Raw genomic sequence first — 15,324 nt, 5'->3', positions numbered from 1 at the left:
TATACCCCGTCTCTACATTTGCATAGCCTTTCCCATTATCAAAGTCTGTTATCAGAGCACTACAGTTGTTTCAATTAATGAACATATATCATCATTAGGACCAAAGTCCTTAATTTACATTAAGGTTCATGCTTGATGTTGTACATTCTGTGGGTTTAGACAAATGGATAATGATAGGTATGCATCATTATAATATTATGTGAAGCATTTTTACTTCCCCTAAAATCCTCTGTGTTCTCTTTGGTCATCTCTCCTCAAATCTCTTCACTCTCTCTAGAATCACGGATCTTTTTACCTTTAGTTTTGCCTTTTTAAGGATGTCATAGAGTTGAAATTCTGCACATTCACATACCAGGAAGGTGTCCATCCCAACTCCATGGAGACAGAAGCTCCCGTGCTCTGGGCTCTTCTAAATCTCACCATATATATCTCTTCCTCTGGCCATTCATCTATATCCTTTGTAATAAATCAGCAATAGTAAATAAGCTGTTTTCTTGGGTTCTGTAAGCTGCTCTAGCAGATTATCAAACCTAAGGAGGGGATCAAGGGAACCTCCAATCTTTAGCCATGTTGGACAAAAATTGTGGGTTTTCTGGGATCACTTCGGGTGAGTGACACTTGAAGTCGGGGGCAGACTTGTGGAACTGAGCCCTTGACCTGTGGAATCTGATGCTGTCTCTAGGCAGAGAGAGTCAGAATTGAATTAAATTGTAGAACACCTAGCTGGTGTTGTAGAATTGGTCCATGTGAAAAAAAAAATCCACACATCTGGTCATAGAAGTGTTGAGTGTTGAGATTATAGTAGGGGAAACAGTTGTTTTCCTAGTACGTAGAAGTTCCTGTCAGTTAATGGGCATGGGCTAGGGACAATACATTTCCTGTAATGCAGGCCCGAAAAACTATCCATTGTTGGACATAATTATGAACAACCTCAACCTGCTGGATTACTTTTTTTTTTTTTTTTTTTGAGATGGAGTCTCACTCTGTCACCTAGGCTAGAATGCAGTGGCACGATCTTGGCTCACTGCAACCTCTGCCTCCCGAGTTCAGGCAATTCTCTGCCTCAGCCTCCTGAGTAGCTGGGATTACAGGCACCCACCACCATCCCCAGCTAATTTTTGTATTTTTATTAAAGATGGGGTTTCACCATCTAGGCCAGGCTGGTCTTGAACTCCTGACCTCGTGATCCACCCACTTCGGCCTCCCAAAGTGCTGAGATTACAGGTGTGAGCCACCATGCCCAGCCTGGATATTCTTATATGAAATATTTGCTTATAATAACCCAAACCTATGGCTACCTCCATTTTACAAACAGAGCACAAAATATTGCTTGCACTGATTTAATATATGCTTGATTTTCTGAGAATGTGGTCATTTTGTGATTCAAAGCAAAGGTGTGTTTTCTGTTCAGAAGCTTCTAAAAATTGTTCACCATATTGGAAGTCACATCACCATTTATGATATTGGATTCTTTGCATCATTTTTTTGTCCTTTAAAAATGTTAACACTAGATGCTTTAGGAATTCATTACTTTATACTTTGACAACACTTAATCTAAGGAATCAAAGTGCAAGACTCTAAAATCAATTAAATTCTCAATTATATTTTAAAAATGTATGATTAACCCCTTAATTGATAGATTATTTTGTATACTGTACAATGACTTTCATTCTGGACACAGTAGATGGCTCTTTACAGTAAATCTTAAAAACATTTTAAAGTTTGTTAATACTTTCTGTTTGTATTCAATTGATGACAAGAAAGTGAACATCGTAATTGCTACTTTGGTAAAATTGTGAAAATAATTTGAAAGCTTTTGAATGTATTTGGAAAGCTGCAAGGAAATGAGACTAATTTCTCTAAATGAAGGACATTTTATGACCTATGAAATATTAAGCAAGGAAACTTGCTTACCAAGAATTTTCCATTTTCATATTCTAGCAATTATATAAGGATAGATTTAAAGATTTAGATTTGCAGGCCGGGTACAGGGGCTCACGGCTGTAATCCCAGCACTTTGAGAGGCCAAGGCAGGCAGATCACCTGAGGTCAGGAGTTTGAAACCAGCCTGGCCAACATGGTGAAACCCCGTCTCTACCAAAAATTCAAAAATTAGCCGGGTGTGGTGGTGGGCGTCGGTAATCCCAGCTTCTTGGGAAGCTGAAACAAAAAAATCGCTTGAACCCAGGAGGTGTAGGTTGCAGTGAGCTGAGATCGTGCTACTGCACTCCGGCCTGGGTGACAGAGCAAGACTCTCTCTTGGAAAAACAAAAACAAAAAAACAAAAAAACAGATTTAGATTTGCAAAATGTTGCTTTCACTTGCGTATTCTTTAAAAAGGTGTAGTCAGGTTAACAAATCTCCACCTTAGCCTTTCCCAAATCAGCTGATAACAATTCCACCCTTCCAGTTGCTCAAGCCAATAACTTTGGAGTCATTCTTGACACCTCTCTTTCTTTCAAATCTTATAGTTGATACTTTAGGAAATCTTATCAGCTCTATGTCTAGAATATGACCACTTCTCATCACCTCCACCACCACTGCTGTTTTGGTTTGCTTGGATTTTTGCAATAGACTTCTAGTAGCTTGGTGCAAAGGTAATTGTGGTTTTTGCCATTAAAATCATGGTTTTTGCCATTAGAAGTAATTACTGGATAATAACTGTTGTCCCTTCTTTTACCCTGTTGCCTTGTTGACTCTCTCTATTCTTAATATAGGAGTCAAAATTACCCTGTGGTAAGTCATGTAAATCAGATCATACCTCTCTTCTGTGCAAAGCTCTGCAATGGCTTTTAATTTCACCCAAAGAAAAATTCAAATTTCACTCAAGGAAAAATCCAAAAATCCACTTGACCTTATGTGATCTGGGCCTTCTATGTTAATTCTCTCACCTTCTATCCTATGCCCTCCTCTTGCTCACTCCAGTGCAGCCACACTAGCCTTTCTGCTGTTTCTCTAACAGACCTGATAGTCTATTACCTTAGTGACTTTTCTCTAGCTATTCATTTTTTTTTTTTTTTTTTTACTATACTTTAAGTTTTAGAGTACATGTGCACAATGTGCATTCTGCAGACCATGTATCAAGGAGCGATTTTGACTTTCAAGTGTTATTATTTAAAAAATACCTTTTGTAAGCTGATAGTTCTCATAGATAGTCATTCCTCTGATGGACCTGGGCAAAGTAAATTGAAAACTTTCTAGAAAGTATGTCATTTAGAACATTAGTGATTTGTGGAAGGAAGTCAAAATATCAGAGCTAACAGAAGTTAAGAAGAAGTTGATTCTAAGTTGTTACCAGAAATAACAGTAACTCTGCCATTACTTCCTCCTCCTCTGCAGTTATAGGTGGAAATAACAACAGAACTAGAATTATAAGTGGAGCCTGAAGATGTGACTGAACTGCTTCAGCCTCATGATACAACTTTTACAGATAAGGAATTGCAAAGAAACTTGGTCATCTATTAATGAATAAAGAAAGTGGTTTCTTGTGATGGAATCTACTATTCTGAACATTGTTGAGATGACTGACAAGAAAGTGTTTGGAATATTACCCAATTGATAAAGCAGTAGCAGGGTTTAAGAGGATTGATTCCAAATGTGAAACAAGCTCTACTGTAGGTAAAATGCTATCAAACAGCATCATGTGCTGCTGAGAAATATCTTGTTAAAGAAAGAGTCGATCAATATGTCAAACTTCATTGTTGTCTTATTTTAAGAAATTGCCACAGCCACCATCTCAGTATGTTTCACCATCCTAATCGGTCAGTAGCCATCAACATCAAGTCAAAATCTTCCACCAGCCAAAAGATTATAACTCACTAAAGGCTCAGATAATCGTTAGCATTTTTAGCAATAAAGTATTTTTAATATGTCTCTTGTTATTTTTAGACATAATGCTATTGCACACTTAATAGACCTCAGTATAGTGTAAATATAACCTTTATGTACATTGGGAAGCTGAAACAGTAGTGTGACTTGCTGTACTGCAATATTAACTTTACTGCAGTAGTCTGAATGGAATCCACACTATCTCTGAGGTATGGATGTACAAATAAATAGAATAATACAATTAATCTTTAGTTTTATTCTATTGTTCATCTATATCACTGGTCTGTAATTTTTCCTAACTTCTTGTACAGAATGACTTTTCTTTTTTTTGTATTAATTACAATATTATTCACTTTAAGTAGGTGCAAGCACATAACTACTTCATGGTGCTGTCTAATATAGTCATTCTCAAACCTTTTCATATTCATATACTAAATTTATTAGAAATATTTTCTTTTTATTTTCCCCTTTATATTGCATTATGACATTATATATGTGGGTAGTTGATATTATCTATGAATTTAATTTCAAAATGGCAAAATATTCATAACATTTAATTTCAGGATAGTGAAGGAGGCATTAGTAAATATTTATAAGAACAAGTAGGCACCTGGATTAGTTTAAAATTTTTTAGGTTGGAGTGTAAATGGGACAGTTGAAAAAAATAGAACCAAGGACTAAACTGAATAAAACATATTAACCTGAAAGAAGCCTAAAAACACTTTAAAAATCAGAGAGAGATTAAAGAAAAAACATAAGAAATCATCATAAACCAGGAATAAAGTTCTTTCTTTGAGTACAGATAAGACTGAGATCAGTTTGAATTCCTGATTAAAATAATTATCATATGCATATGCCAAATATGTATTGTAGAATATTGTTTGTTTTCCCCTCCTTTGGCAGGCATGAGAATGTGCCTCACGGACTCCCAACTACAGAGAATATAATTGACAGAAGGTGTAGCTGCTCTGCCCTGAAATTTATCAAGGTATTTGCACTGAGGCCACGCTTCCTGTGGGATACTTTTAGCCTGTAACTGAGTGCAGCAGGAGCACTAAGGCAGGCCAGTTCCTGACAGACGCATGACTCCTTTGATGAGTGACTGTGGCTCCAGGACTCCCTGACAGTTTTGCTGAAGCTTCCTTGAGCTGCATGGCAGTTGAACAAGCTTCTGTCTAACTTTGTCTGTATCTCCTGTGCTTGGAGCCAGTCTTGGATCAGGTTTTGTTGTTTCTCCCAGCTTTCCCTGGCTCTCTTTCTATTTCCTCACACAGGCATTTTCCTTAACAAAATTCATTTACGTTTAATTCTATCTTCGATCTATTTTTAGGAGGACCTGATTGACTATTTCCCGTTATATCAATTAAATTGCAGATTAGAGTTGTCTCATAAATGTCTAACACAAATAGGATTTTTGAGTATTTTTAATTTCTTTGACCTTTAAAGTAATTATTTCAACTGGTAGTTTTAAGCCTTTGCTCATTCTCTAAAGGAATCTAATTACATTCCTGGGATGGCAAATATCACTCATGATTACATGTTTTTTTTTGGCTCAGTGTAGTAGATTCTATTTTTATGTCCTTTCTAAAAGTAGGGGGCAATGTCTTTTCCAGTTTACTACTAAGTCATTATCACCATTCATTACATATACTGTAGTTTACACAGTTTTAAATTACATTGAGGGGTATTAGACAGTTTATACAATGATTGCTCTGAAATAATGGTCATTATTCTTTTCAAAGCAATGCCAGCATAACACTATCTAACGAGATACCAGGAAACATCAATGTGGATTTAGCTATAAACAAAATCCTCAATGAGGTAGATATATTTACAAATAAAAATATTTTCTCTTCAATTGGGAAATTAAAATAATTTCCATTTGTATTAGCATGTTCAGAGTTCTTGGAAGAATTTAGAGCACATTTTAGAAACTGAATACCCTGTTCCAATCTTTTTTTTTTCATGATGATACTTACATTTTCCTCAGTGTCAGTGGGATATACTCATTTCCCCTTTCTTTTTTATTAATATAAATGTCAGAAATACTGGGATGAATCTAAGTGAGAGGGTAAATGGATATTTCAGGGCATGTAAGGTGAGAAAAATATTTAGAGATTCATTAGATTTAAGAAACAGAATACCATTGATAAGAATTTATGAAGTCAGTTTTAGTTTTGTAGTTATCTAAAATCAAATTCTAAGTCTTAACTAAGTAGCTGTTGATAAAATTAAGCATTATCCAGGAATAGGAAATAGCAAAATGAAGTCTACTACGTGGTAGAAGAGAGAATGGCAATACTTTCTAACCCTTAGTTTGTAACCACTTAACCTTCCCTAAGCAATGAGAGATGGTAAGGAAGTGAGACAGTGTTTCCACCCACATGTCAACAATGTGGTCATGTCATGCTGGAGTAACTTTGATTTACTGATTTAATATTCTTCATATTAGTAGCATATTGATTATGAGCAGCCTCCTAGTAGATCTTATAAAATTATGTCCTTCAGAGAATATAAATTTTCATTATGAAAAATTATGTGATTCTATTATTTCAATGGATGGTACCCATTTTTGTAACTCTGCATTCTGTTTAATGTCCAAGTTAAGGTTCCTACTGTAATGCCAATGCAGAGTTAGCACCTGAGTGTGAGTGCCTCCTTAAATTCTGCACGTGGATGTTTTGCTGTGTCTTTCTCTCCTTCGTGACACTATCACACTTATTTGGGAGAACAACTTCCTCAAAGATGGCTGATTTAATACTAAGACATCTCAGTTCCTTAACTTGATGCCCTTTCTAATCAATCATCTTTCTCTTCAGCCATTTGTTTCTATGTTTACACCATAGATCTTGTTACTACCAAAGACTACACCATTTCCAAGGCATATTAAGCTTCCTACTTTTTGATACCTCTACTAACTTCACAGCTCAGTCTCTCTAGCACCATCACTTGACCAATTCTTATGCCCAGTTGAAAAATCTAATATTCTTCCCCCATCATGCTCCCTCTTACATTCTTGTTTTTCACTTTACATGTTTAGAACCCATTATTAAAATCTTTCCCCTGCATGCATCTATATTTCTCTATCATCTAAATTTACCAAAACTCAGATCCCATTTAAACCCAAGAGGTCTGCTGCACACCTGAAACCAACAGATGAACAGACTGAATAAAACCAACCAGCTGGAAAACAGAAAACACAGTGGGCTTGTCCCATTTTTTATAAGTTTCAAGCTTTCCCCTCAGCTCTGTACAAATGTTCCACTAATTTCTCTAGTCAAATTTTTTCCTTATGCTCAAAATATCTATATTAGACTTTTTCCGTCTCTTCAAACCTTCACCATCCATTTCTTATTCTTCACTCTCAGCTGATAAGGCAAGCAGAATAAAAAACCTTTTCCTATTTATTACAGTTCCCAAATTTATCAGTTCCCCTGTATTTGTGCTCATTTCCTTATTCTTTCAGTATAATGGATAAACTGCCTCTGACTTTACTTAAGACCAACACTTTGTTGGATCCCCCATCTTCTTTCTCAAAGATTTTACTTCTGAATTATCTCCTCTCTGTTCTCATAATCAATTTCTCATTTTTTCTAGGTTTATCCCCTTAGCATACTGATATGCCTTAATAATTCTTATTTTAAAAATTGAAGAGACCTGTCATTGAATCTACACCACCATCCAGCTGTTCCATGTTTCTCTCTTTCCCTTTAGAACTAATTTCCTTAACAAGCTTTATACTTGCACCAGTTTTATACTTGTATTCAAGGAAGTAGAACAAGTATAGAATAAGAGATTAATTATTGGAAATATAGGGGGAGAATATAGGAAATAAGGCTACAAAAAGGGAGTTAAAGGATCAGGGAAAGTCACCAATCACTCTCCAGAAGCACTGGTGTGGGTGAAAAGTCAGAGCCTACAGGGGAATCTGCAAAGCCAGGCATGTCCAGCTGCAAAAGAAGTCTATGAAAGGCTGCTGCCTATGCACCTGGTGGTGTGTCTGGAATTGTTGTTGGTCCACAGTGCATTCAGGAAGAAGATCTGCAAGTGGAATTGAAAGAGAATGAGGACAAGCTGGTACAGGCTGACAGATTCTATGTCTGCCTCTCACTATATCTAATTCTGATAACTTTCAGAGAGTAACAACTACTGCTTCGGTTCTGCATACAGATATATCTTTTGTTCAGCTCTAATCTAGAACCATCCAGAGAAGTGGTTTTATAACACATAGTTCCAGCTTACTCCAATCACCACAGTGCAAAAGTACCACCATATTCACTGTATCAACTTTCTCACTTTCCATTGTGCTTGAGTTCATTCATGTCGGAATTTTATCCCAATGTCATTACATCAGTTCTTGTAAAATTGACTTATGAATCCATGTCATAAAATTCAGTGATAATTTCTTAAACAATGTGTTGATTAACCTTTAAACTGTATTTGATGCAGCTCTTGAAATAATTTCCCATCTTGTATCAGGGACATAGAGTCTCCTGTATTTTCTGCTTCCTCGTGGTCTAGTCCTCTTCATTCTCCTTGGCAGACTTCTCTTCTTAACCTCTATATGCTTGAGTGCCTTATAGCTTGTTGAATCCCCATCCTCCATGTTTGTTTTCTACCAGCTTCATTCTTCAGGTCAACTTACCAATTACTGTTGTTTAAATAATATGTATATACTGAAGACACCCACATTTATATTGTTAGCCATAACCTCGTCTCTAAACTAGACTTGTTCATATTGGTTCTTACTTGATACCACTACCTCAGTGCCTAATAGACATCTCAAACTTGGCCAGTCCAAGAAAACTGCTTTACAACCTTTCTTAAATCCGATACTCCCCAGATTGTCCTCCATAATCAAACAACACAATTATAAGACCAAAAATGTCCATGTCATCTTTAGTTTCTCTACTCCCCTTACCCTTCATAACCAATCCTGCCAGCTCTATTTAAAAAATATTTATTTTAATCTGATAATTTCTCACTACCTTTTCTTATACCACCCCAATACAAACCAGTACCAACTTTCAACTAGATCCCTGTAACAGCCTTCTCAAATGTTGTCCTGTTTTCCCTCTGCCCCTCATATTCTTTTCTCTATCATACAATAGGAATGTGCTTTTGAAAATGGACAGTAGTTCATTTCATTCTTGTACTCGAAATCTTCCAGTGGATTTTCATCATACTTATTCTGGCTTACACAAGAACATAATCTTACATAATCTTCCCTTTTCCTGCCTCTTGGAGAGGATACTCCTATTACTCTCTTTTTTGCTTGGCTCCTACCATCTTGAACTACTTCTTGCTCCTCAAACACATCAAAGTCATTATTATATTTAGGTTTTTAATCTCTCTTGAATTTTGATACTCTTAATCAACCCATTCTTCTTGAAATTATTTCTTTCTTTGGATTCTGGGATGCCATTTCTTCCAGTTTCCACCTATTGTTTTTTGCCATATTTCTAAAATATCTTCTCCTATTCTATTGAGTGTGTCTCTAGTGGGCTAACTACAAAAGATACTGAAACTGGTTCCATATTCCACAAGGTAGACCCTTTGTTAGTACTGGAGGCATTACTTTGACATGGTGAGATTGGATTGGGTGAGGAAAGATATAACAGTAAATGAGATCTTAAACTATTTTGGTATTGTGAATACTCTGTCCCATCTATATTTGTTTAGTTTGAATTAGTTAGGGTATAAATAGTATAATATTTAGCAAGCTCAAGAAATCACCAGAACTCTTCGGTGATTTCCTATTCCAGAACCATTTGTAATTGACAGAATATAACCCAAGAAATATACCTGGAGCTCTTATGATATTCTTATTCTTTCAAATTAGTGCCCTATGCATTAGGCAAATTCTCTTGTCCTCCCTTCTCAATAAAATCTATTATTACTTCTACAAGCTTTCAAAGGCTATACAATTGAGTAAAATAGTTCAAACTAAGATATCACAGGTTCAATCACAGTTAAATATATTAACATTAACTCATCTAACCAGGTAATAATCTTAAAATTGTTTATATGCTTTCAGTTTTCATATTTCAATTTCATATAAAATTGTTTTATATGCTAATACCTATTAGCAACAAGGAAACTTATCCACAGGGAGCAGGGAGCAAACAATGTCAGGATTTAATTCATTGTGGTGAGGCTGGTGGAGGAGATATTTTGTAATTTTTAGTTTTTATTCTTTACTATGTGGCCCTTTTGAGTCTAAACTTCCTTTTCTTACAATTTTCTTTCTCTTTTTAGTTTCCCCAAAGCAAGAGAACTACAACGGTTGACTAGTATATGGAAATGAACTTGACTTTGGAATTTAAAAAGGGGAACGTCTATATTTGCAACAATAGTCTTGGCAATCAGACATTCAGGTGTAAATAACATTAATTTTATTTTAAAATAATACTGGTAAGTATTGTTTCTTATAAAGGAAGACAATATCACGTTTTAAAAGATGAGCTATTATGCCCTGAAGAAATGGCTTCCTATGTTGGCAGTACATTCAGTAGGCCCTCTATCATAATGTGAACTGTCAGCAAATATATTCTAATCAGAGTGCGATTCTTATCTCTGAAAATGCATCTCCTGCAGCATTTGCCTAGCCACTATGAGAGCAGAGGTGGCAGAATCCCTTAGAAACTCTCTACTCATTCCGGAAAGAATGGTGTACATTTTGGCTCCCTGAACTCAAGTTGTTTCTGCACCACATCACTGCTTTGCAAATGAGCAGCATTTTTTTCTGCTGTGGTCTTGTGGCCTAATATTAATACATTTTTACAATGGAAACCCAATGGATTAGATCATTTTCCTAGGTTTGTATCCCAAGGGATAGCTAACCTATGTTACTTGTTTTAATTAAATTACCACACTTTCCGTGTGATTAAATGACTGAATAATAAAGACTTATGAGACTAAATTTTAATGCACCATATGTTAATATGATCAATGGAGGAAAACATATGATTTTACCTTAAGTAAAATTTTTTTGTAGCAATTGTTTCTCCTCTTCCCTCCCTTGGCCTTTTTTTTTTTTTTTTTTCCAGAGGAAATCAGAGTTTCAGCATTGCAGAGAACTAAGGAATGGATCCTCCTGCAGTGGCACTCAATGAATAGGAAAGAACATCTTTGAGATTTTTCTAAAGAAGACTTTGGGATATGGATGGAGATTCTGGGTATGGGCCAATGCTTTTGGAGAAGTAATATTGGCTGACTCCCATTCCTATTCCTGCTGGAATAGGAATACTTGCATTTTTTTTTCATCCTCACGTGTCAGGTATACTTTACATCAGCTATGTAGACCTAGTAACCTATCAGTATGAATAGTCATGGTCACCTAATAGGAAAATTATGTACAACCACCTTAAATTTCAATGCAGAAGAGTTTGTACAACCTTGTTTCTTTTCCTAGTATCATCATGATAGCCTCAAAGTCAGAAATCATTAGGCAAAAAAGGGAAAGAATGTATCTTGATTTGTACTTCAGAAACATTCCCTAAACTATGATTAAGAAACTAAAAATATAAAACCTCCAAAACTATAGTAAATGTTGTGCATACTTTTGCCAGAAGTTATTATATTTAGTTACATCTGAGACCAGTTAGATGTTTTATTTTCTATTTCATTGTTAAATAATGTAAATCTAAAATAATACATTTTGCTATCTTAGCCTGAATTTAATTGTGTAGAATATGAGAAGGACTGCAAATATATTGAAGGAGGTTTGTTCGCTTAGTCTGCATTTAAAAAGAAGAAGAAATGCCAGAATCTTTGAAAAGTTCTAACACAGTACTTCTTTTTACTTTGGACTTCTCTGAGAAAAAAAACATTGAAAAGGAAAGCAAATCAGGAAAATACTTTTTCCTTTTTTTTTCTTTTTTGGAACTGTGAGCATAGTATACGGAAGTAAGTACAGAAATTTGGCTTTAAATTCTGGTACTCCCTAGCTATGTGTGTTGGGGATCTGTTTTTTAATTTGTATGAAGGAGTTATCAGTACTTATCTCACAGGATTACTCTGATTAAATGAAATATCATTTTTGAAGGATCCCACAAGTGTCATGTAGTAAATGCTCAGCAAATGTGAGGTTCTCTTTTCTTCTGGAAACTTCCACCATGTGTGGGTAAAAGAAAAAAGAAAATTCTTTTACTTATTGTTTGTTGTTGTTATTTTCTACCCTTTTAAAACTGTAAAGTATTCAGGGAAAATACTACACTAAATTCAGAAATGGATAAAACACTCACATTTGGTTTATTAACTTTCTAGTTAAGAGATTATTCTCTAGCTCGTTTAAATATTTTGAGAAACATACTGTTACATTTAAACAAGAAATCTGTCTCCCCTATACTTTATGAAGCTTTTCCAGTTTCCTGTCTTCAAGTTAGGAAAAGAGGAGATTGAATGCATTCTGGCCTCAACACACCAACATTTCTGAGCCGACCATGAACGTTCATTCAACTTCTCACAAATACTTCAGAACCTTCAAATGTAAAGCATTTGGGCAATAGACTTAGTCCAGGGACATGATGCCAGCCTCCTTCGTTGTGCCGTTTGCCAGACCCTGATTTGTAGAGTACAAACTTTCCAAGTTGGACTTTTCTTCTTGGATGCTGCAAGCCATTCAGAGTATCTCATTCCCTGCTGTTTGTGTTCCTTCTTACCATGATTCACTTCCTATCCTGCTCTGCTGTATATTGTCATAGTTATTTTGCCTGTGGTTTTTCTTCTGCTTTAAGACCTTTTTTTCTGTCAGTATTTAAGGTTGTTGAAGGAAATATAAAGTCCAACTCATTTAGATAGGCTGCAATTTACATTTTTGACAAATATTTGCCCCAAATAATATCAGTGGAGTACCATTATCTTAGTATATCTCTGGTCGATAATAGCCTCAGTTTTAACCTCTTAGTATAAATAAATAGGATCTCATAGCTTGTAACCATGGAGAAAGCAAGAGTTTACAAACATTTATACACAGTTATAAAGCTTCCCTGGAGGAAAATGGATGCAACAGAAGGGAAGATAAATTATCTTTAAGTATGTTTCTCAGATTGGATTGTTCTTAATAAATAACTCTGTTCAACACATTTTCTCTCTTTGAGCCAAATTCTGCCTTTGGTTGTTGGCCTGTTCTGTTTGCTCACAGAGGGAGGTCCACATGGGAAAGCGTGCAGTTGCCTCAACTTTAAAGAATTTAGAAAAAGTAAAAACACGCATTGCTGTGAAGGTTCATTCATTTCAGTCAGCTAATATTTATTGAGTTCCTACTATGTAATCATCACTGAGTAGGAGGTTATTAGGGAGACAGGCACATGGAAAAATTAGACAGTGACAGGGACAACAGATATAAACGTACCAAATGACCACATATTACTGTAGAACAGTGGTTCTCAACTGGGTGATTTTTGTACCCCAGTGGCATTTGGCAATATCTGAAGACATTTTTGATTGTCACAGCTAGAGTGGAGGTGTCGCTGGCATCTAGTAAGTTGCAGCCTTTGTAAAATTGTTAGTAGTATCCCACAATGCATAGCACAGTCCTCATAATGATGAATTGTCTGGTCCCACAATGCTGATTAAAAATAATGCTGAGGTTGTGGGCCATGTGCAGTGTCTCATGCCTATAATTCAAGTACTTTGGAAAGCTGAGATGGGTGGATTGCTTGAGCACAAGAGTTTCAGACCAGCCTGGGCAACATGGCAAAACCCCATCTCTACAAAAAATACTAAAAGTAGCGAGGCGTGGTGCTGCATGCTGTGGTCCCAGCTACTCGGGGGGCTGAGGTGAGAGGATCGCTTGAGCCCAGGAGGCAGAGGTTTCAGTGAAGGGAGATCCTGCCACTGCACTCTAGCCTGGGTGACAGAGAAAGACCTTGTCTCAAAACAATAATAATAGTAATAATAATAATAATAATAATAATGCTGAGGATGAGAAACACTGATGTAGAAATATCAAGAGAGAGCGAGAGACCCCAACAGGTACAAAGGCCTTTGTTCTGCAAAATTCTGTCAGGATATGATAATATAAATAACAACTTTAAAAAGTTCTTTATTTTCTTTGAAGAAGTTGGAGTATATCTGTCTGTCACTAATATCCTTGTTCTTGAGTAGTAAACAAGCCTTTTATTGTTAGCTGGACATCAGAGTGGCTCTTCTTGTGTGCTTCTGAGTGTAAGAGATTTTCAGGAAAGAGCTTCTTGAGCTTCAGTTTACAGCCTTTTCTTTCTTTGAGCCCAGATACGAGTCAATGAGCCTTGGTGAAGAACGAATATCCATGACCTACACAATTCTGTATTTTCCCATGGTTTCCTCTACCTATTCCAAAACTTTCACATAAATCATCTCTGTCCTCTGGTGGGGTTCCAGTGTGTCTTGGCAGGTACCCCACCAATCCATCATACCTAAGACACACTGGAACCCCACCAAAGGACAGAGATAAGGCCAAACCTGGGAGCCCTGTCACTTACTTTAGGGTTTTGTAATATGGGAAACATGGAACGTGAGTGAGACGGGGTGGGGTGTGGGATGATGGAGAGAGAGAGAGAGAGAGAGAGAGAGAGAGAGAGACAGAAAAGAGAGAAGGCAAAAGGGGTGACACGCAGGACCTCAGGTTACAATTGTTCTAATGTCCCAGATCCTTTGGAAGGGCTGTGGTTTGGGCCATGTTGGCCCTCAGCTTTCTTTTTCTTCCTTTTCAGAGAATCCTTCCCAAATTTAAGTTTAGGGGGCCTTCTTGCATCATCCCACACAGTCTCAGCCTCCCTCTAACTATTTATGTTGTAATTGTCTCTTTAGGTGTTCATTTTCCTTAGTAGGCTAAAACCAACAAGGTCAAGTGATATGTAGGCTCCCTGTTCCTAGGACAGTGGCTAGTGACTGAGAGACACAAATAACTGTGAAATTAATGAATAAGCTGGTACATATTCTATTGTGCTTAAGCCAAAAATTAGACTGGGAGAATACTTACAAAGCTTTCAGTTTTCTGGGTTGCTGGAGGTCCAGTTCTGCCTGGCACCTTTTCCTTGGTGGAAGACAAAGGGACATTGGGTATGTTTTTTTCTTATTTATTTACCTGTCAGCACAGTCACAGTGCAAGCTTCACCTCTCTCCATGTCTATCTTGCAATTTCTCATTATCAGTCTCTTTTCATAATTATTTTCTCTACTTTTGTTGATTGTGTGTTTTATCTCCTCATTGAATTTTTGGCTCTTGGATGGTGAAGGCTGTGTCATGTATTTGGTTTTTATATCCAAAGTACTTCATTTCCATTAATGAGTCTATACTCTGCTGCTGTTATTGACAAAAGGCATATGAAAACGTCTGGAGTTGCTGTACACAGAATCTCTCTTTACTTCCTTTGCCTCATGTACTGAATGGTGGATTTTGCTAAGATGGATGTCCTTCTTCATAAATATAAGACATTTTTTCTTTTAAATTCTGGTTTCTGATGACTAGGAGATGTGAGTTCATATTAGTTACATTTGAGTTTATTAATAA

The sequence above is a fragment of the Gorilla gorilla genome, chromosome 3, assembly GCF_029281585.2.
Source record: "Gorilla gorilla gorilla isolate KB3781 chromosome 3, NHGRI_mGorGor1-v2.1_pri, whole genome shotgun sequence".
NCBI classification, from domain to species: Eukaryota; Metazoa; Chordata; class Mammalia; order Primates; family Hominidae; genus Gorilla; species Gorilla gorilla.
This window is presented reverse-complemented; position numbering follows the sequence as displayed.